This window comes from Symphalangus syndactylus, chromosome 6, assembly GCF_028878055.3.
Source record: "Symphalangus syndactylus isolate Jambi chromosome 6, NHGRI_mSymSyn1-v2.1_pri, whole genome shotgun sequence".
Lineage (NCBI taxonomy): Eukaryota > Metazoa > Chordata > Mammalia > Primates > Hylobatidae > Symphalangus > Symphalangus syndactylus.
In genome coordinates this window covers 26,855,242-26,880,105 of record NC_072428.2, presented here as the reverse complement: position 1 = coordinate 26,880,105, position 24,864 = coordinate 26,855,242, and the positions used below count along the sequence as shown (strand labels likewise).

The following is a 24,864-nucleotide window of genomic DNA, read 5'->3' as shown; positions in this document are numbered from 1 at the left end:
GTACATTCATGTACTGCATAACGACATTTTGTTCAATTACAGGCGATATACACCAGTGGTCTCATAAGATCACACTACCTAATGTTTACTGTACTTTTTCCATATTTTAGATTTGTTTAGATACCCAAATACTTACAATTGTGTTGCAATTGCCTACAACATTCAGTACAGTAACCTGCTGTACAGGTTTGTAGCCCAGGAGCAATAGGCTATATTATATAGCCTAGGTGTGTAGTAGTCTATGCCATCTAGATTTGTAGAAGTACACTCTGAGGTTTGTACAATGATGAAATCACCTAATAATACATCTCTTAGAATATATGTCCATCCATAAGTGATGCATTACTGTAATTCATTAAAAAAAGTTCCCCTCTCTCCAAATGGATGGAACTAGAGGCTGTTATTCTAAATGAAATTACTCACATACAGAAAGTCAAAACTTGCATGTTCTCACTTATAAAAAGGAGCTAAATAATGGGTACACATGGACATATAGACAGGAGGGAGTGAGGTCTGAAATGCCCCCTATTAGGTACAATGCACACTATTTGGGTGATAGGAACACTAACAGCCCAGTCTTCAGCAGTATGCAAAACACCCATGTAACAAAACTGTACTGTGTTTTAGGCCATTCTTGCACTGCTATAAAGAAATACCTCAGGCTGGGTAATTTATAAAGAAAAGAGGTTTAATTTGCTCATGGTTTTGCAGGCTGCCCAGGAAGCCGGTGCTGGCCTCTGCTTATGGTGAGGCCTTAGGAGCTTATAATCATGGCAGAAGGCAATGAGAAGTCAGCACATCACATGGTGAGAGCAGGAGCAAGAGAGAAAGCGTGGAGGTGCCACACGCTTTTAAACAACCAGATCCCACTTAAACACAGAGTGAGGACTCACTCATTATCATAAAGACAGCACCAAGCTACTGATGAAGAGTCAACCCCCATGACCCAAACGCTTCCCACCAAGCCCCTCCTCCAACACTGGGAATCACATCTCAACATGAGATTTGGAAGGGGAACCTCCAAACCATATCAGATTTGTACCCCTAAATCTATAAAAATAAAAAGTTTAAAAAACGTTCCCCTCTCTCTTCCGTATCATTATTTCTTTCTTTCTTGAATGATTACATCAGCATTTAAACATACTGCTACTTCTTCTATTTTAAAAATAAAGTCCCCTGACCTCACTTGACCTCCAACTACCATATCATTTTTCTATTTCCATCTATAAAAAACTTCTCTCAAAAATATTTTCTATCATGTTTTTCCTTCCATTTATTTCAATCCACTTCATTTAAACTCTCCACTGCCGCACTGAAACTGCTCTTACTGACGTTACCAATAGTGTCCATATATTAAGTCTAATAATATATTCTCATTTTTCTTGAACTTCTATCAGCGTTTCACACAGTTTATTACTTCCTTCTAAAAACTATTTGTCTGTTTAGCTCCTAGGATATCACACTCCTTCCTGCTTATTTGTTTCTTTTCAATCTATTTTGCAGGTTTTTCTTCTTTCTCTAATGTTTTAGCTTTGACGTAACCCAAGGCTCAATTCTTAGACCTTATCTCCTCTCTCTCTACACTCACAGCTAGGATGAAATCATCCCCAGTGTCATGGCTTTAAATACTATTTACATGCTAATAATTCCCAGCCGGGTTGTCTTCTCTGAAATTACAATATACAGAGTCAGGTGGTTGCCCCTGAAATCTAAACTGCTGTATTAACTATCATGCCCAAAACAAAACTCTTAACTTTATACCCCACGTTCAAATTTACTCCACATACCTTTTCCTCCTGTCACTTAATGGTAGACAATTCTATTTATTTGCCTAGATCAGAAATCATTGCCTTCTTAATTTTTCTCACACTACACATTTGGTTCAATAGATAGTCCTCCACTTAAATTGTATATCCAGAATCACATGACTTCACACTCCTCCAGCCTGAGTCACTGCTTTCATGGATTACTGCAATTGATTTCTAACTGGTTTACTACCTTCACCTTTGCTCATCTATAGTCTATTCTCAGCACAATAGCCAAGATAATTATATAAAGAGTAACAGGGTCATGTCATTTTTCTGTTCAGAACAATGCAGTCTTCCTCCACGGCACTGGGAATAAAAGCCAAAGTTCTTAAAATAGCCTGTGAGACCCTATTAGACCTGACTTCCTATTATCTCTCAGATCTCGTCTACCATTCTAACTCAGCACTGCATGTCCACCCTGGCCTCCTCACTGTACAAGTATATACCAAAGATGAAACTCCTTAAAAACTTTGTAAGCCTTTTCCGTCTTCCAGGAATTTCTCTCTCAAATAGCCACATGCCTCACTACCACATATCCTTCAAGCCCCTGTTATACTATTAATTTCCCAATGAAGCCTACTCTGACCAACCCTGTTTAACACTGCATGCCACTATCCAGCCCTCCCAAAACCAATGCCTTTGTATGATTCAGATAAGAAAATAAATCACACCATATTTTAAAAACAGAGAACATTTAATATAAGGAATCGATGACAAAGCTGTAGAAGAGCTGAGAAGCCAAAAAGAGGATGGAGAAGCAGCCTGGGCATTAGCAACAGCAAGAAACTTCTACAACAACCTCATAGGACCAGAAGGCCTAGCAAAGGGAATGATGCTACCAGAACCCTGAATCCAGGTCTTCTGGAGGGAGCTAAAACCATAGTGGAGGTTGTTCAGCTAAACCTCTACTGGAACCATAGAAGAGGGACTGTTCGGCTGGATGTCCCCAGAATCACAGAGAGGTAGAAGGAGAAATACTCCAGTTTCTGTTCTCCCGAGCTCTTTTGTTTCACATTGGGTAAACCCACCTAAAGTCCAGAAGGCCATGGAACTTGAGTAATGTAATTCTCTGTAATCCATGGTAAAACCAAGATAGGCAGATGGTAGCAGGTTGGTGCACTTACTATCTCCTTTGTGTACCAAATAATGCGACTGGTTTATTATCTCTTTGCCTTAACAAGATCAAAGGTGAACAAGGGAATGGATATCTGTTTATTTTATTTACTGGGATATCCCTAGCATTTAGAAACATGTCTGCCACGTAGCAGATGTCAAATGTATTTGTAGAATGAGGGAATATGGTAGAATATGAGGGTTGAGAAATGGATTTGCTTCTTACACCCATCACAAAACTTTTATTTTTATGAATTAAAATCATGTACCTATGTGATCATTTACATCCATTAGAAATTACTCATAAGGATTTATTGTAGAAAAAGTTATCAGAGCAAAAGAACAAACGTTCAAAATAGGTGGCACACAGAGGACAGAAGCATGGCATGACTGCCTCCCACAGGTCACCTGTAAGAAAGTGGCGTTTCATGACTTTTGAAGAAAGTATAAAAGAGGAATACTTGTTCAAGTGCCAAAGAGAGTTTGAAGGAGGGATGGAGTGAAGATAAAGAGGATTTCAAGCAGCTGCGCATAAAGTTTTAGAGTGATGAATAAGGGATAGAGAAATTTTAGGACATTATCTTGGACTAGGAATTGGATGCCCTTTAACAGTTTGTCAGTGATGACTATAATGATAGAAGAACCCTTAACTATCTGTTTCCTCGGAACCGCTTCTTTGAATTTGATAGTACCAAGGCTGTGGCATTAGTGTCCCTGGGATTTATAGGGGTTACAGCTTACCTAAATGTGTGCCAGTCCTGCTCACAAGATAAACGTAGCTTATCTTAGTAGCTGGATGACACTACTGCCTAGTTTAGAAAATTAGATCTTCCTAGATAAACCATATATTAACCAACAAGAAATGTCTATATGAATCTTTTTTGTTCCTATTAATTTAATATGTATTTACAAATGCTAGAGATACAGCAACACGGACACAATTCTTGCCTTCAAAAGTAATGCATGTTAAGGTATATGGGACAGAAAAAAAGAGATGGAAAGTATAATATGATAAAGCATGGTATAAACTATAAATGCTGTGAACTATTCTTGTCTCATGAGATAATTTCTAATAGTGACCTTCAGCTAGCTTGTAATTACTGTCTAATTACGAACAGTTCCTTTCTCATACAAATCAAAATTTGAGAGTTAAGGTGGAAATTGTTATTTTTTTATTTTTTAACTTAATCCCAAATGCAATTGTAGAAAATTATTCTTTAAAGAGGAAAAAATAAGTATTATCTTCTTCATGGTTCCAGTGGAGACACAGCCTTAAAAACTCTTTGTCTACAGCTAATGGCAAACATTTTTTTCTTTCTTTTTTGGTTCTTCTGAACTTAGGTCCTGGAATGGTTAATGTACATCCTTGAGTCTTTATGTATAAGCTTTTGTGAGAATATAGGGCTCAACTTCACATTATTTTCTGAAATTCAGAGACTCAAGAGTTTAAATGCTATAAACACTCTGCTACAAATACTCTTCTATGAAACATATTTTTTTTATTTTACCACAGTTATATTTTTTTTATTATTATTATACTTTAAGTTGTAGAGTACATCTGCACAACGTGCAGGTTTGTTACATATGTATACATGTGCCATGTTGGTGTGCTGCACCCATTAACTTGTCATTTACAATAGATATATCTCCTAATGCTATCCATACCCCCTCCCCACCCCATGACAGGCCCCAGTGTGTGTTGTACCCCATCCTGTGTCCAAGTGTTCTCATTGTTCAATTCCCACCTATCAGTGAGAACATGCGGTGTTTGGTTTTCTGTCCTTGCGACAGTGTGCTGAGAATGATTGTTTCCAGCTTCATCCATGTCCCTACAAAGGACGTGAACTCATCATTTTTTATGGCTGCATAGTATTCCATGGTGTATATGTGCCACATCTTCTTGATCCAGTCTATCATTGATGGACATTTGGGTTGGTTCCAAGTCTTTGCTATTGTGAATAGTGCCGCAATAAACATATGTGTGCATGTGTCTTTATAGCAGCATGATTTATAATCCTTTGGGTATATACCCAGTAATGGGATGGCTGGGTCAAATGGTATTTCTAGTTCTAGATCCTTGAGGAATCGCCACACTGTCTTCCACAATGGTTGAACCAGTTTATACTCCTACCAACAGTGTAAAAGTGTTCCCATTTCTCCACGTCCTCTCCAGCACCTGTTGTTTCCTGACTTTTTAATGATCGTCATTCTAACTGGTGTGAGATGGTATCTCATTGAGGTTTTGATTTGCATTTCTCTGATGGCCAGTGATGATGAGCATTTTTTCATGTGTCTGTTGGCTGCATAAATGTCTTCTTTTGAGAAGTGTCTGTTCATATCCTTTGCCCAATTTTTTATGGGTTTTTTTTTTTTTTAAATGAATTACGGTCATCACCTTCCTCATTCTGCTGTACTTCCCTGCATTAATTGATGAGGGCATTTTTTCCCCTCATTCAGCTGTTACCTTTTTCTATTTTCTTTTCTCTTCCATTCCCTAATTTCCTCTGTTATCTCTTTTCCTCCTTTTTAAACTAATCTCCTTTTATCCTCTTTAACTTTCTTTTCCCTACACTTCCTCTCCACATTTATTTCTGAGAAGCTTATATACTCCTGCAATTTGAATATTGCTGTTATGATGACAGTGACAAAATAGACATATCTATCACAAAACTCTCTCCTGGCTGCAGGCCCCCATTTCCTACTGTCAAAGATACAGCTCTGCTGTGCTACAGGCTGGAATTCACTTTCCCAAATACCTTCCCTGTAACCTCACTACTTATTGCACCACGCTGTCCTATGAGCAGTGGTAAAAGTAGGCACAATGGATTCATATACACTGAGCTTCTGATCCTGGCTCAACCACTTGATTGCTGTGCAACTTCAAGAATAATTTCAAACCTATTTGAGTTTTTGTCTTATGCAAAATAACTTGATAATCCTTACCTCATAATTTTGTCATGATGATTAAATATGATGGCACTCACGTAAAAAGCTGAGTTATTCTATCCTTAGGGGTTCATTAAAATGGATTAAACATAATCCCACATGTGGTGGGTTCCTTAGGATGCTTCTTTATCTCTTTAGGGATTCTAGGGGAATTTGGTACCTGATTTTCCTATTATATTTGGTTTTGAGATCCTACTTTCAGTGAATGAGAGCAGATAATAGACTTATTTTGGTAGTAAGTAAAAAATATGGCCACAAATTTTTTGCAGTAACTTTCATTAACAGATGTGCTTTATTTCCTTATCCTTTGAATTTGGGGTGGCTCTGTGACTCTACTTTGACCAATAGAATATGACACAGTGACACTGTGTGATTTCTGAGCCTAAAGCACAAGAGGTCTTGCAGCTTCCACCACTGCTGTCTCAGAACACTGAAACTCACTAAAAGACGATTTTCTTTTCTGTGAAGAGAGATATCGAAAGTACTGTCCTCATTAAGAATTTTTTAAGGATTACATGAGATGGTATAGGTCAAAGGTTCAGCACAGGGTAAGTATTTGGTAAACGTAACTTTTTTCCTCTATTGTTTCCTCATTATTATAAAAAACAACACTATTTTAATTGTAAAACTCTCTCCAAGCCATAGTGAATTCCAGGTCACTCTTCATATTGTATATACTCTCACCTCCTTGCCATTGTGCATTATTACCTCCTTCTATAATGTCTTTCTTCACCCTGAAACCAAATTTTATTCATTGTGTTCGTTCCTACTCATTCCCTAAGGACGAATTTATGAATTATCTTCATGCATTCTTCTTTTAGCCTTCCTTCCCCTAAACTAAATCCATCACTCCCTTTTTCCCAGCTGCACACCCACAATACCTTGTATGACTCTCTACTCTCATATTTTCTACATCAGAGTAAATTCGTGTTCATTTTTGTGTGTCCAGAAAAGACTGATATTTTGGGGAGCAGGCATCATACAAATATTTCTTTATATTATCATTATTGTCATGATTGTGGCCACAATTTATTCTGGGTTTCCATGAGATAGACCTTACATTAATCACGTGTTTCTGATGCTTTGACATCTGATGCCATACTGGCCCCTAAGATACTGCCTCTCACAAGGCTAGACTATTTCTAGAAATAGTGAACAACTCACCTGGGAGCATGCCTTTCATATGCAAACCAACCAATCCAGAACCCAAACCGCAATCACCTCTTCATGTTGCTCTTACACACTAGGCCACTCTTCTCCTGTCCTAATCACCTCCGGATCAGATACCAGAAAACTAGGGACAGGCGCTATGCCCTGGAGCGCCCCACAGTTATTTAAGAGGGACAATCCTAAGCCTGATCACCCTGCCTTGCCTGTTTCTTCCTGGGGAAACCAGAATAAAGACTCTTGCCAACATTTTCTCCTTGCTCCCTCTGCCTCCCAAATGACCCTGGTGCTTCCTCATGTGGCCCCAGTGATGTGTCATGCCCCTTCCTCTTGGAATCTGTGACTATAACAAGCTATCTTTTTAAAGGTAATCATCTCTTGAACTGTTGTCCTTGCCATGCCCAAATAACAATAATACCTGTATTATTATTGTTATGATTTTGAGACGGAGTTTTCACTCTTGTTGCCCAGGCTGGAGGGCAATGGCACAATCTCGGCTCACTGCAACCTCCGCCTCCCAGGTTCAAGCGATTCTCCTGCCTCAGCCTCCTGAGTAGCTGGGATTATGTGCATGTGCCACCACGCCTGGCTAATTTTGTGTTTTTTAGTAGAGACAGCGTTTCTCCATGTCGGTCAGGCTAATCTCGAACTCCCGACCTCAGGTGATCCGCCAGCCTTGGCCTCCCAAAGTGCTGGGATTACAGGCATGAGCCACTGCACCCAGCTAATAACACCTATATTTTGAAAGAGATTTTTAACATCACTTAAATTTTCTTACTGTAAGCATATGTGGTTGACTTTTTATAGAGATAAGAAAACTATACATAGGGAGGTTAACTTGTTCAAGGTCACAAGACTATTAGGCAATGTCTATAATTCAAATCCTGGATACTATTGTCTCCAGATTCTGAGTTCTTTGCTGCTATTTGGTACAGCCTGTAAGACTTCCTCAATCACAGCTGTCCCCTTCCACAGGGTTGACTAAGACAGGGGACCCCCAACCCCTGGGCAATGAACTAGCACTGGTCCTAGCTTTTTAGGAACCCAGTGGCACAGCAAGAGGTGAGCACGAGTGAAGCTTCATCTTTATTTACAGCTACTCCCCATGGCTGCATTACCACCTGAGCTCTGCCTCACGTCACATAAACGGTGGCATTAGATTCTCATAGGAGCATGATCCCTATTGTGTACTGCGCATGTGTGGTTGCCCAATCCTTACGAAAATCTAATGCCTGATGATCCATCAGTCTCCCATCACCCGCAAATGGGAACTTCTAGTTGCAGAAAAACAAGCTCAGGGCTACCGCTGATTCAAGATTATGGTGAATTGTTTCATTATTTCATTATATATTACAATGCAATAATAATAGAAATAAAGTGCATAATAAATGTAACACGCTTGAATCATCCCTAAACCATCCCTCCATCTCCCCGCCCCTGGTCCATGGAAAAATTGTCTCCCACAAAACCTGTCCCTGGTGCCAGAAAAGGTTGGGGACTGCTGGACTAAAACGTATTTAGCAAAGCATGTTGCCTGGTGCTAAACATTGATTCAAGGTGTCTATTAATATATCTTAATTTCATACTTCTATTTTCTCAATGCATCCTCTAATAATAACAAAATCTACTTCCTTTTAATTATTGAGAGTTGGGAAAACATATGGGAATTTTTTTGAAGACCAGTTACAAAATGATTTAAAAGATATTTCTAAATGGCTGCTAAAAATAAGTAAATTGTGAAATAAAGTTTGAAACAAATATTAATTCATTTGGATAAAGCTAGTTTTAGATCAGTGTAGAAATTATTAAAATAGATTTAAGCAACTCCTGAGTAGCTATGAGATCTGGAACTATTCACTTTCTTTCTTTCTCTGAGTCTTTCTTTTCTCATCTGTAAAATGAGCTAGGGTCGGATAAAGTAACTGTACCGTCGAGTCCTACCGACACAGTCCAGATTGTTTACGTTTTTCTCTTTTTAATTTTGGATGGTACCACCAGGTGGCAGCAGGAATTTAATAATACTTATCTTTTCCTTAGTTTTCTGGTTTCCGATAAGATATTTTGCTTGAGTAGGAATCATTTTGGAGAATACTACTACTACACCATACCACCACCACATTAAACACAACTAAAAAGCAGTATCTAAAGCACACAATAACGAAAACAAACCACCTCAAACTCACCTCAGCATGTCACTATCTTATGAAATACATTATCACAAGGTCTAAATTTTTATTATTTATTACATATCTTAATTCTATGAACTCTAAACATGTATATACAACTACCAGCTCAATATTTCAACTTGGATGTCTAATAAGTACCTCACACCTAAACACAGCCAAACAAAACTCAATTTCTCTCTTGCAACCCTTATACTTTCAAAGCTTTTGCCATCTCAGAAAATGAAAATATTATTTCCCACGTTTCTTAATCCAAATATCTAGGAGACATAAATTAATTGTTTCTTTCGCTCCTATTCTACATCCCACCCGTCACAAATGCTTTGACTTTACCTTCCAAACCCATTGCTAAAGTTTCCATTTATGTCGGTCTTCACTGCTGCCATTGCTTTCTCTTGCTGGAATGAACTCAAAACCCACTAATTGGACTTCCTATTTCTCTTTTTGCCCCTCTACAATCTATGTTCTATATTTTAACTAGAGTGATTGTTTCGAATATAATATAAATAATACCAACGCGGCCAGGTGCGGTGGCTCACGCCTGTAATCCCAGCACTTTGGGAGGCCGAGGCGGGCAGATCACGAGGTCAGGAGATCGAGACCATCCTGGCTAACACGGTGAAACCCCGTCTCTACTAAAAAAAAAAAATACAAAACATTAGCCGGGCGAGGTGGCGGACGCCTGTAGTCCCAACTACTCGGGAGGCTGAGGCAGGAGAATGGCGTGAACCCCAGGGGGCGGAGCCTGCAGTGAGCCGAGATTGTGCCACTGCACTCTAGCCTGGGCGACAGCGAGACTCCATCTCAAAAAATAAATAATAATACCAATACTACTCTGTGGTTTAAAACTCTCCGCTATAGTGTGCATTTTTGTTCCCTCAAAACCTCATGTTGCAATTTGATCCTAGTGTTGGATGTGGGGTCTAATCAGAGGTTTTGGGGACATGAGAGTGGATCCCCCCCTTATGAATAGATGGGTTGGAAGGAGTGAATGAGTTCTAGCTCTATTAGTTCCAGTGAGACCTTGTTAAAAAGAGCCTGGTACCTCCCACTTCTCTGTCTTATTTCCTCTCTTGTCATGTGGTCTCTCTGAACTGGCTCTCCTTCACCTTCCGCCGTGAATGGAAGCAGCCTGACACCCGCACCATATCTTCAGTCCTCCAGCCAGCAGAATCATGGGCCAATAGGCCTCTTTATTTCAGTTTGGTGCAAAATTAATCTCAGTTTTTGCCATTACTTTCAATGATAAAAACAGCAATTACTTTTGCACCAACCTAATGCATTACCTAGCCTCAGTAGTTCCTTTATAACATCACTAAATGGACTAAGACACTCTCCAAAATATTCTCGTTGCCCTTAAAAAATATTCCAACTCTATGACATGATCTGTGCATGTTTTCATAATCCCGTGGCTTCCTACCCTTACAGTTTACGCATTCACTCACTCTGCTCCAGCAACACTGAGCATCTCCCAACCTACAAGCACACACACACACACACACACACACACACCCCAATCCCTCCTGCTTTAAGTTGGTTCTTCCCTCTGTCTGGAAGGCTCCAATACTACCAATGCCTGGCCTCTTTTCATCCTTCAAATCTCAGCTTGTAGAAGTCCTACCTGCCTAGACCATCTGTGGTGCCAATGGACACTTTCTTTACATTAGCCTAATTTGTTTTCATTTCAGCAATTACCACTCTTTGAATTATCTTGTCTGTTCGTTTGTTTACTTGTTTATTATCTTTCCTCACTAAAATGTGTTACTTAGGCCAGAAATACATCATGTATTCAACACAGTGCATGTATTTCAAATGAAGTATGGATAGAATTGGATTTTTCATGAAAGGTTAAAAGGGTACACAAACATCACAGGGAGAAACAGGATTTTCCTATGGATCTTTGGTCTTCACTCAATCTAGCCATTTAAAAGCACTTATTTTTCCTGTGAAAATCCTCATATTACAAGCATTTTTGGTCTTAATGTTTTTTTCTCTCTCAGTAACCATTTAACAACAAAATAATGTTATTTATAGCCTCTTAGCAATGACAAAGTAACCTTCACAAGTTCCAGGGATTGGGTTGCAGATATATTTGGGGGACCATTTATTAAGCCTCATCACACACCACCATTGCTAGCCAGTGATAGGGAGGAGATACTGGGGTGTCATATGCATGACCTAAGTGACTTGCCTCCACACACCAGTCTCTCTATAAGTAATTTAACCTACTGCTTCAGCAAAATTACAGAATGCAGAACATCATGGACCTTTGACTTCACTCACAAATAATTGATGGTGAAAATGCCTGTGGTATACTATATATTGATAATAAACATGCCTGCAAAGTGTTAAACACAAATGTTGAAAACTAAGTTCTAATGCGTTCCCTTTCTACCTCTTAAGAATCACTCTGACATTCTACAGATAATTATTATTTGAAAAGGGAGAATACTCTTTATGAGGTTCAAAAACCTTTGCTTATTACAGATATGACCTAAATGAATTAACTTAAAAAAGAATGCTGGGCTTTATTAAACCAGCTCCTCGATGCCAGTTATTAAAAAATGATATTGGCAAGCAGTGAAATACCTTGTAAAGTACCCAGTTGCATCTATAAATAAATTTACAATTCACTTGGGATGGAAACAGTAAAGAGGAAGACTAGAATATATCAATAGGGCTGTAAAATGATGCTTTTGCTTCTATTTACTTCTGATCTCTCAATTACAAAGGATCCTCAAAAGAGGGTAGAGGGTCACCCCCCGCCCCGCGATTGCTGCTCTCAGCATATCTGGCAACACACACCTTCCGTTGCAACTTTCATTTCATTACATCCCTGGAGGCAGAATAACTTTCCAAGTCCAAAGTGGTTCTTTAAGAGGAATAGTTTAAGCACAGGATCATCTGCAATCAAGGCCAAATTGTCTCCGTGGTACACTTTTTTAAAAAGCCACTGTAACTGAGAATTTCCATTTATTTCTCTTTTGCAAAGAGATGAGAATATATGATACTACTAGGAGAAATTGTAATTTTGCTATAAAGAAGCATTTTTCAAATTGTTTCTGACAAAACCTAAGATCATTTTGTAAGGAAAAAAAATAGTCCTGTTTGAAATATTGTTGACAAATGTTTATTCTATGGTTCTCTTACAGGAATTTGAAATACTGGAGTAGCTTAATAAAGGCTCTGAGAAGTCCTGCAATAAGGAAGTATCATTAACTTTGTTGAACATTTTTTACCGTTGACTCCATGATATAGTTTGAATATTTGTCCCCACTCAAATCCCATGTTGAATTGTAATCCCCCATGTTGGGGGTGGGGCCTGGTGGGAGGTGTTTGGGTCATGGGGGCAGACACCTCATGGCTTGGTGCCGTACTTGCAACAGTGAGTCAGTTCACATGAGATCTGGTTAACTGTTTGGCACCTCCTCACTCCTACAAGAGACGTGCAGGAGTGCCACGTGATGTGCAAGCTCCTACTTTGCCTTCTACCACGAGTAAAAGCTCCCCGAGGCCTCCATAGAAAATGAGCAGGTGCCCGTGTCATGCTGGTACAGCCCACAGAACTGTGAGCCAATTAAACTTCTTTTTAAATTACTCAGTCTCTGCTGTTTCCCTATAATAATGCAAGAACGGCCTAATACACTTCCTTACCTGCATATGATGTATCTCCATTTTATAGAAGGATGCTTTGTGGCATATGCCATAAGAAATACTGCTCTAAAGAGTTTTTGTAGATGAGATGGCTAAAGTATCACAGAAATGGTAATGTGAACAACCATTCTGAAATGGGTGGGGCCAAGAAATAATGATCTAAAAATTCAGAAACTAAAATATTTGTCCCATGAAATACTCTCTAAAGGAGTTCCATGTCCATGTAAATTTAGGCAACATTGCACATTATATCCATTTTCTTAGAGAGTAAACATGCTGGAAAAAAAAAAAAAACAGCATTACTTTATCTAATTAAATTTTAGAAGGTTTATTTGAATATCAAAATTCATTTCCCCCCAGGAGTAATGATAAATACTAGGAGAACTAGTGTGAAAAGTGCTTTGGAAAAATATGATATGGTAGCAAGAAGAGATTGAAGATTCCAACCAATTCAGATTTAATTTTTGGCTCTGCTACTTGCCAACTGCCTGACTTTGTATAAATTACTTAACTGAGATTTATTTATGTGGGAGTTCCTGAAGATTCCCATGGTAAATAGTATTCCTCTTCCCTGCTTAGGTTTTGAAGAAGTTGAAGAAATAATTAAATTTAAATGTTGATAGCATAAGATGACCTTTATCGCTAACAGAGGTCAGGTTTTAGGACATGGCCAAAAGCCTGCTAATGCTGGTGGACTTGCTCATAAAGAAAGAACACCCTTGCTAAGGAGGAAGAAGAGGGAAGATATGTCAATCATGTCCATATATGGAGATTTTAAATAAGTTCCTCTATTTCTAGGGGGGCTGAGGGATGGAAGGAGTGAAAAGAAGCCAGCAGTACCACACCTCTAAAATTCCAAATTCCCTTCAACAAAAAAGAAACATGAAACATCTCCTTCAGACATGTAACCCCATCTTTGAAAAGTGGAGATATCATCCACACAAAAGCCTTCACATGAATACTTATACCAGCTGTATTCTTAATAAGCCCAAACTAGAAGGAACCAAGATGTCTTTCAATAGGTAAATGGATAAACAAACTGTGATATGGCCATACAATGGGATATTATCCAATGATAAAACGAAACGAAATACTAAGCCGTGAAAAGACAGGAAGGACCCTTAAATGCATATTGCCATTTAAGGAAGAAGCTAACCTGAAAAGCCTACATGGCATTTTGGGAAAGGCAAAATTATAAAGAAAGTTAAAAGATTGGTGATTCTATGGGTTTCAGTAAGAAGAAGAGGAGGGATGAATAAGTGAAGCATAGGGGATCCAAAGCGTGTGATACTATATGATATCATTTTATATGACACTGTATTCTATGAAAGATTATAGTTCTATATGATACTATAGTGGTGGATAGATAATATTGTGCATTTGTCAAAATATATAGGACTGTAGAACACAATAATAGACCTTAAATTATGGGCTCAGTTGATGATAATATATCAATATTGATTTATTATTTGTAACAAATACTCCACACTAATGTAAGTAATAATAGGGGAATGTAATAATAGGGGAAACAGTGTTGGTGGGGAGGGAGGCATGATATATATGGTACTCTGTACCAATGCCCAATTTTTTGTAAATTTAAAACTGTAATAAAATTAAGTATATTAGTTATAAAAATTAAAATAATATATTAAAAACAAAAAATATATTAATATGTAATTCATATGGCTGCTCAAATGATGGAACAAATATGTGTACCATGTATATCCTCTATTTAATCCTAATTGATATCCATAGCCATCCTATTGAATCTATCCATCTCATTTAAGACTTACTTTCTATTTTCTGGATTCAGATTATAATCAGTATTTTTAATCTCTGCCTAACTGGGCTATTTCCCAGTGACACATTCTCACAAGATGGAGTGTAATAGGAGCAAAACCAGATTCTTCCTCTTATCTTCTTTAGACCCGCTGGGAGATGAAAGAGAAGATTCCCAGCCAAGATTGAGAATGAGGTGTTGAATGAATACACAAAGTGGTTGGCATATGCTGATAACAAGGAAGCGGTGTGAAGAAATAGCTGATAACAAAGAAGGGGTGTGAGGAAATAAAATGGGCAATCTGTTCTTCACCTAAGAAACTGGGCTCATCCTCATCTGCTTGGGGAATAAATTAGACTTTGACTGGCAGTTCTTAGAGGTAGAAAAAAACTGTCAGGGACCCAGTTTGTCTTCTGTTGTTTCAATCTATCTGCCAGAAATTAAATCACCATGCTTTCTTTATTATGACCAGCTATGTGTAGTACTGATTCTTGTCAAGAAGGAGAAAGCATTTAGGGACTAGGGTGCCTAGACAAAGTAATCCACCAATTCTCTTAAAAAAAAATTAAGAGCTATTTGTATTAGCTTAATATTGCTGTGTAACAATTTACCACAAATTTAGCAGCTTAAAACAACAGCCATTTATCAACACTGCAGTTTTCTAGGTCAGAGTCTGGAAGGCTCAGCTTGTTTCTCTAAGTTTCAAAGGACTTAGAGAAAATGTCTACAGGGGTGTGTTCCTCTTTGGAGGCTCTGGAGAACAATCTATTTCCAGGATAATTTATATCATTTGAACTGGGCACAGTGGCTCATGCCTGTAATCTCAACATTTTGATAGGCCAAGGCAAGAGGATTATTGTTTGATCCTAGGAGTTTGAGACCAGCCTGAGCATAGAGTGAGACCTCATCTCCACAAAAAATTTAAAAATTAGCTGGGTGTGGTGCCACATGCCTGTTGTCCCAGCTACTTTACTTGGGAGGATGAGGCAGGAGCATTGTTTGAGCCCAGAAGGCAGAGGTTACAATGAGCCATGATCATGCCACTGCACTCCAATCAGGGCAACAGAGACAGACTCTCAATCAATCTCTCTCTGTCTCCATATATATACATACATACACACACACACACACACACACACACACATATATTTGGCATAATTCAGTTCTATGTAGTTGTAGAAACAGGGTATCTGTTTCCATGCTACCTGTCATCTAAGGATCACTGACAGCTTCTAGAAGCTGCCTGCCTTCCTTGATTTTTGCCGTCTTTTACTTCAAAGCCAGCAATGGTGGGGGGAGTCCCTCTCATACTTTGAATCTTTTGCCCTTTTTCCATTTCATCACTCTTTCTCTTCTCCCTCCCTCTTCCACTTTTAATGGTCTATTTGATTACATCAGGTCCAACTGGATAATGGTGAATAACCTCTGTATTTTAAGATGAGCCAATTCGCAACCTTAAAGTTCTTGTTGACATACAACAGAATATATTCACAGATGTAACGTCAGGGGATAAAATATTATGAGGAATTAAAATGCCATCTGCCACACAAATTTTATTAAAAATGTATGTATGTATATATGTATGTATTTTTTAATAATTTCATCCTTTATTATAAATTAATGGGTACATATACAGATTTGTTACACAGGTATATTGTGTAATGCTGAGGTATAAATGGTCCTGTCACGGAGATAATGAGCACAGTACCCAATAGGTGGCTTTTCAGCCCTTGCCCTGCACCATATCTGCCCTGTCTAGTAGTCTCCAATGTCTATTGTTCCCATGTTTATGTCTATGTGTATTCAATATTTAACTCTCACTTAAAGTGAGTACATGCGGTGTTTGATTTTCTGTTCTTGCATTAGTTTACTAAGGATAATGGTCTCCAGCTCCATCCATGTTGCTGAAAAGCACTTCATTTGTTTTTATGGTTGCATAGTATTCCATGGTATATGTACCATATTTCCTTTATCCAGTCCACTGTTGAGGGGCACCTAGATTTATTCCATGTCTTTGCTATTGTGAATAGCACTGCAATGAACATACATGTGTCTTTTTGATAGAATGAATTATTTTCCTCTGCGTATATACCTAGTAGTGGAATTGCTAGGTTGAATGGTAGTTCTGAGTTCTTTGAGAAATCTCAAAACTGCTTTTTACAATGTCTTAACTAGTTGGCATTCCCAGCAACAGTGTATAAACATTCCTGATTATTTCCTTCTTGCATTGCTATAAATAAATACCTGAGGCTGGGTAATTTATAAAGAAAATATGTTTAATTGGCTCATGATTCTGCAGGATTTACAAAATGCATGGTTTTGGCTTGGCTTCTGGCAAAGCCTCAGGCAGCATTCAATTATGGCAGAAGGCAAAGGGATAACAGGCATATCACGTGGTGAAAGCAGGAGCAAACAGGAGAGTGGGCAGTGTGGGGGCTGTTGTTAACACCTTTAAACACTCAGATCTTGCAAGAACTCACTATCATGAAGATAGATAGCACCAAACCATGTGATATAGTTTGACTGTGTCCCCACCCAAATCTCATCTTGAATTGTAGCTCCCATAATTCCCACGTGTCATGGGAGGGATCTGGTGGGAGGTAATTGAATCATGGGGGCAGGTCTTTTCCATGCTGTTCTCGTGATAGTGAATAAGTCTCATGAGATCTGATGGTTTTATACAGGGGAGTTCCCCTGCACATGCTCTCTCTTGCCTGTTACCAGGCAAGACATGACTTTGCTCCTCCTTTGCCTTCTGCCATGATTGTGAGGACTCCCTAGCCATTTGGAACTGTGAGTCAATTAAACCTCTTTTCTTTACAAATCACCCGATCTCAAGTATGTCTTTATTAGCAGTATGAGAACAGACTAATCCACCATGAGAGATCTGCCCTCATGACACAAACGTCTCCCACAAGGCCTCACCTCCCGCACTGGAGATTACAATTAAACATGAGAATTGAACAGGGACAAATATCCTAACTATATCATTCTGCCCCTGGCCCCTCCCACATCATGTTCTCCTCACATTGCAAAATACAATCCTGGGATTCTGTATGAGAGCTCCAACTCCACATTTCCCTTCTGCTCTGCCCTAACAGAGGTTCTCCATGAGAGCCCCATCCCTGCAGCAAACTTCTGAAATCTAGGTGGAGGTTCCTAAATCTCAATTCTTGACTATGGGTCTGTTCACCCACAGGCTCAATACCATGTGGAGGCTGCCAAGGCTTAGGGCTTGCACCATCTGAAGCCATGGCCCGAGCTCTACGCTGGCCCCTTTCAGCCATGGCTGGAGTGACTGGGACACAGGGGACCAAGTCCCTATGCTGCACACAGCTCAGGGAACCTGGGCCTGGCCCCGCAAAAGCACTTTTTCCTCCTAGGCTTGTGATGGGAGGGGCTGCCCTGAAGGCCTCTGACATGCCCTGGAGAAGTCTTCACCATTGTCTTGGGGATTAACATGTGTCTCCTCATTACCTATGCAAATTTATGCAGCCTGCTTGAATTTCTCCTCAGAAAATGGGATTTTCTTTCTTATCACATTGTCAGGCTGCAAATTTTTCAAACTTTTATGCTGTTTCCTCTTTAAAACTGAATGCTTTTAACAGCACCCGGGTCACTCCTGGAATGCTTTGCTGCTTAGAAATTTCTTCTGTCAGATACCCTAAATCATTCCTCTCAAGTTCAAAGTTCCACAAGTCTTTAGGGCAGGAGCAAAATGCTGCCAGTCTCTTTGCTAAAACATAACAAGAGTCACCTTTGCTCCAGTTCCCAACAAGTTCCTCTTCTCCACCTAAAACCTGAACCTTATTGTCTGTGTTGCTATCAGCATTTTGGGCAAAGCCATTCAACAAGTCTCTAGGAAGTTCCAAACTTTCCCACATCTTCCTGTCTTCTTCTGAGCCCTCCAAACTGCTCCACCCTCTGACTGTTATTCAGTTCCAAAGTCACCTTCACATTTTCAGGTATCTTTTCACCAACGCCCCCCTCTACTGGTACCAATTTACTGTATTAGTCCATTTTCACACTGCTGATAAAGACATACCCAAGACTAGACAATTTACAAAATAAAGAGGTTTAACTGGACTTACAGTTTCAGTTGGCTGGGGAAGCCTAAGAATCATGGTGGAGGCACTGACCAGGGGAGCTGTGAGAAGACAGCCACTGTCCTCCAGACCCCAGAATGGTAGATCTACCGACAGCCTTCACTCTATGCCTGGAAAAGCTGCAGACACTCAACGCCAGCCCATGAAAGCAGACAGGAGGGAGGCTTACCCTGCAAAGCCACAAAGGCAGAGCTGCCCAAGACCATGGGAAGCCAACACTTGCATCAGCATGACCTGAATATGAGACATAAAGTCAAAGGAGATCATTTTGGAGCTTTAAGATTTGACTTCCCTGCTGGATTTTGGACTTTTATGGGCCCTGTAGCCCCTTTGTTTTGGACAATTTCTCCAATTTGGAATGGTTGTATTTACCCAATGTCTGTTCCCCCATTGTATCTAGGAAATACCTACTTTGCTTTTGATTTTACAGGCCCATAGGCAGAAGGAAATTGCCTTGTCTCAGATGAGACTTTGGACTGTGGACTTTTGAGTTAATGTTGAAATTAGTCTAGACTTTGGGGGACTGTTGGGAAGACATAATTGGTTATGAAATGTGAGGACATGAGATTTGGCAGAGGCCAGGGGTGGAATGATATGATTCCACTGTGTGTCACCACCCAATTCTCATCTTGAATTGTACTCCCATAATTCTCACATGTTGTGGGAGGGACCCGGTGGGAGATAATTGAATCATGGGGGCGGTTTCTACCATATTGTTCTCATGGTAGTGAATAATGGGATCTGATGGTTTTATCAGGGGTTTCCACTTTTGTGTCTTCCTCATTCTCTTTGCCTGCTGCCATCCATGTAAGATGGGGCTTGCTCTCCACCATGACTTTGAGGCTTCCCCAGCCAAGTGGAACTGTAAGTCCAATTCAACCTCTTTCTTTTATAAATTGTCTAGTCTTGGGTATGTCTTTATCAGCAGCGTGAAAACGGACTAATACACTAGTTATCAAACTAGTTCATAAGCAAGCTGGTATTATCTGCCTTGAATTTTGTTTTTTTTTTTTTTAAATTCTCTGGAGCAAATGCTCCAATATATGAACAGGACCATACAATGAATGGGAACCTGTAAAGATACAGCCCCAGAGTATAAACTTTGTTTGTGAAGTACTCACAAACAAAGCAAATGGAAAAAATAAAATAAAATAAAAAAATAAAAATAAAATAACTGTTCCCTATAATCCAGGGAAATTAAATAGTTAATAGGGAGAAATATCCTGGATGCTATGTGATCTGAGGCATAGCATCCTAATTTTTGATACTTGGTTTTCTTATTTCTGATAAGAAGTTAAGATTCTAACTTTCTCTCCTTACTTTATCATTCTGTAATTATAGCAGAATCCACAACAAACCCTTTTATTATTTTTTCCCTTTTAAAGCATCACATTAACAGTTTTAAGAAATATTAACCAGGTACTTCCTCATAGACTGATTGTCCTGGAACTATGAGGGAAATGTTGAGCCAGATCTAAGGAATTTCAATTTGAAAATGAGAAAACGGGCAATGAAACATATACAAATGACCACAATACAGATAAATATATTGAGTAGAACTGTCATGAAGGTGGTGACACTGAAACAGTTATGAAAACAGCTGTCCAAATCTACCTAATTCCAACAAAATCCTTGAGAAAATATCACTTCAGGAACAGTTGTAAATGGAAACAGTGAGAACTTATTTCATCATAGGAAGTTTCTGAAAGTCTCAAAAAAGTATTTAACTTTCTGTAATCTTTTTGGAGACTGATGACACTCTGGTAGACTGATAGTCCCACTATTTTGATGGACTCATTTTAGTCTGGTTTGCTTACACAACCTATGTGCCTTAAAATAGGCCCCATAGCAGCAGCTGCAAATCAGTCCTGTAATTAAGGGGCCTGTGGCTGAAGGACATTCAAGACAATAACATGTGTGTAATGAATATCCTCTTGCTACTTACTTGAAAACATTAACTAAAATGCATGTAGCAATTAATGCTGAAAATTTTGAACTGAATACTCAAAAATTAAGATCAACAAAGAGTCTGTGATATTCATACTGAAAAATGGCCTGTTTTTAGTTTTCTCCCTTATTAAAGAAAATAATTCCCCTGCCATGCTCCAAAGGACCAGAAGAAGGCAGAAGATGCACATGGTTGAGAGAACCCAAACAGCTCTGGATTCTGTTATATAAAGTAGCCTTTCAGACTATATCTTACTTATGCTTTGCTGTAGCTTAATTGTTTTAGTCTTCATTCAAACTTTTTCCTAAGAAAATTAAAATATGTGTGCAGGTTTTAATTTTAGCATATATTGTCAATTCTAAATATTAATGATTCTACATATTGAAGAATGCTATATATTAATTCCTAAGGTATAAAATAGCAATATCCAAGTTATTAAGTACTTAAGTGAGTGGCAAATTTTCTAAGTGCTTCACAAACACAATATAGTAGGCAGAATTCTAATATATTCTCCAAGATTTTGCACCTGCTAGCATACATATCTTGCATAAGGGCATGAATTGTGAAATGAATTTGATGGATTTTATACTTGTGAATAGGTTATATTTTACAGTATGGCACGGAGTATAGGTAAAGAGATTTTCTGGGTGGACCTGACCAAATCGCCTGAACCCTTTAAAAGAGGAATTTTTTATCTGGCCAGTAACTGAAGGAAGTCAAAGATTTGAGGCATACAAATTACTTGACATCATCATTGGTTTAAAGACGGAGCAGGCAGTGCACCAAGGAATACAGGTGGCCTCTAGGAGGTGAGAGTGACCCCCAGCAGAAAGCCAAAAAGGAAACAGGAATCTCAGTATTATAACCACAAGAAGCTGACTTCTGCCAGCAAGAACGAACTCAGAAGCAGATTTTTCCCTGGAGCCTCTAGCAGAGCGCTCAGCCTGCACTGTGGTTTGATCTAAGCCTTGGGATAATACCCAAATGATAGAAGTGAATTGTGCCATGCCATGCCTCTGACCCACAGAAATGTTGAGAAAATAACTGAGTGTGGTTTGAAGATTCTAAATTTTTTAAATGTTTGGTAATTTGTTACACAGCAATAGAAAAATAATATAAATAAATTCATTTGATTCTCATAATAGCCATATGAATTAGGAACTATTGTTCTTATTTTAAATCTGAGGAATTGGAGATACAGAAAAGTATAATAACTTGTCCAATATGGCACAAGTAGTAAGTGGAAAAGGCAAGATTCAAAATAAGGCAAATGAATCCTGTATTCTCATACCCCAAGCTTGCTTGCTTTCAAAGGGAAATGCCAGCAAATTCCAAGCAAAATACTTGAAATATTTAAATATTTCAAAATATTGAAAGCCAGGAAGCAGGGCAAAATTCATCATAAGTTGACAGAAAGCCTTCCAGCACACTTTTGAAACTTATTTTCAAAATAAAGACTTAAAAGATGTAGTGGAAAGTAACTGGCATGTCCTTAGGGACACACAGACACATATGTCCTTAAGAACAAAGGCATCAGGCAATCCTGCCTTCATCATTTGCTGCATCAGCTTGGGGAAGTCACTTCACCTCTCTAGATGGGAATATGGTAGCTGATACGGTTTCCTCTGTGTTCCCACCCAAATTTTATGTTCAATTATAATCCCCAAAGCTGGGGGAGGGACCTGGTGGGAGGTGATTTGATCATGGTGGCAGATTTCCCCCTTGCTGTTCTCATGATAGCGAGTGAGCTCTCATGAAATTCGGTTGATTGATTGAAAATGTGTAGCACTTTCTCCTTCACTCTTTCTTCCTCTTGCTGGCTGTGTGAAGACCATGCCTACTTCCCCTTTGACTTCTGCCATGATTGTAAGTTTCCTGAGGTCTCCCTAGAAGCAGAAGCCTGTACGGCCAGCAGTAGAACCATGAGCCAAGTAAACCTCTTTTCTTTATTAATTACCCAGTCTCAGGTATGTCTTTATAATACCGTGAGAATAGGCAATACACCACCCATAAATAATACTATGAAATCATTGTTGTGTTAGTCAGAAACTATTGGATATAATGGTACCTGTAACAAATATCAAGAATGTTTTTGAAGATTACTTAATGAAACAGTAAACAGCTCTGATAAAATATTCAATAAAATCAGTATTTACAAATATGTTACATATATATATATGTAATGGGCTCACCTATATAATTTTAAAAAGTATATAAACATACCCACTGAGGTATTTGGGAAAAAATTAAGGAAATACACTAAAACATTAAACTCTTAGTGTTTTAGGGCTACACATGATTTTTAAAATCTTTGTTATATTCTACAGAAATATCTGAACCTACTATAATTAATTCAACAAATATTTATTGAATGTATGCTGTATTCTTTGCTTACATGAGTATTTTTAGAAAAGATTTTGTATCTTTCTGAAAGTTTCCTTCTATCCCTTCAATATCTATACTCAGATCTCCAGTACTCCTACCATGTTTTTTCCCATCTAATACCTGACAAGCCAATACCTTTATGCTCATCTCCCCCAGTAGATTGTGATAATCTTTTTTTTTGCGAGGGACTATGTCTTGTCCTATTGTATTTTTAGCACCTGGCACATAGTAGGATCTCAAAAAGTCTAAGTTAATTTTCTTTCTTATTTGAATAATAATAAAAATCTTGAGAAATAAAGTCAGATAGTTCTCAGGACTTGTTGAATTTTTGGTTATGTTTTAAGAATAAAGATCTTTCCAATGGTATAGTTGTTTGCTGTTTTCTGGAGCCTACTATCACAATGAAAAGACTGGCTGGTCTCCCATAGGAGCCCCTGCTAGCTTCCTACTAAATACTCATTCCTAAATTAACCACAAGCATGCAGATTATGTCTGTAAACAAAGTAGTAAATCTAAAAGTAAAAGTAATTATCCAATTAAAATGAAAAAGATAATAATTAATTTAGAATGCATTCATTTTAATTGAGTAAAAGAAAAATATGATGGCAGTATAGAGAAGGTGTTGAGAGAGAAGGTGTTGAGAGAAAAAGAGGGAGGGAGGTAAGGTGAAAGGCAAGTGAAGGGAAGAGAGAGAAAGATGGCGCTGATTTAATAAAGACCTCAGTATTTAAAAGTACCAGTCAGAAATCAGAGTTTAAAGCATATCATAGCCACGTTGGCATTGACCCCACATAGAAGAGTTGAAAGCATCTCATAGATGTGATGCCATTGCTCTTAGTTTTTGGCTCTTGGTGAAGAAAGACTATAGGATCAGCTGATGAAAAATTATTCCATAAAGAATATATCAATAGGTATTTTATAAGGCTCCTTTCCTGAGAAATGTCATAAATTGACATAAATTTTTGAAGAGGTATCAAAATTTTCTTTAGGTCATATTTTTCTGATTCTATAACATTTTGATCAGTGGTCACATTTCATCACACAAAGATAAGCAGAAGAATGACAGGTAACCAGAACAGATTTTGAGTGGCCTCAAGGCTTTGCTTGTTAATTACTGTCATGAACTGAATTGTGTCCTTCCAAAATTCATATGTTAAATCCCTAAAGAGGTAACTACAGTTAAATGAGGTCATAAGCATGGGGCTCTATTCCAATAGGACTAGGGTCCTTATAAGCAGAAGAGATAACAGTGCTCACTCTCTTTCTTTCTCTCTCTCTCTGTCCTCCTCTTTTTGTGTGCAGAAAAAAGGCTGTATGAAGACCCAGAAACCTTCAGGCCTGAGAGAAAATTAGTTTATGTTGTTAAAGTCACCTAGTCCGTGGTGTTCTATTGTAGCAGTTTAAGCTGACTAATAGACTTAACAAAGATCTTTGTGGTAGCAAAATCTCAGTTCAGTGAGCAAACTGTGATCAGCTATATTTTGTCAGGCAGAATGATTCAATGTGACTTGTCTCCTCTTCCTGCCTCATTTCCTAGGCTAGAATCAGACAGACACTGCCAAGATCTCTTTACTTGATTGGCTCAGAACTGAAACACAGAGTACCTAGGGGAGTTAAGAGGAAAGGCTAGGGGAGGTAAAGAAAGAGTCACTTTCTGCCCCTGTGTCTCTGCTCATGAAGGAGGAGGGGCCAACCTTTCAGGTGGTTGGGAAGATGCCCAGGAAGGACATAACTGGAATCTGAAATTTCTTAAAAATGGCCATATCCTTGAATG

At 38.6% G+C, this 24,864-nt stretch overlaps 1 long non-coding RNA gene across 1 annotated transcript in view; it reads right to left on the bottom strand.

The window, feature by feature from the left end:
* LOC129484297 (uncharacterized) overlaps window positions 1-24,864 on the bottom strand; it is a 261,288-nt gene that overhangs the window by 39,137 nt on the left and 197,287 nt on the right. The window lies entirely within an intron of this gene.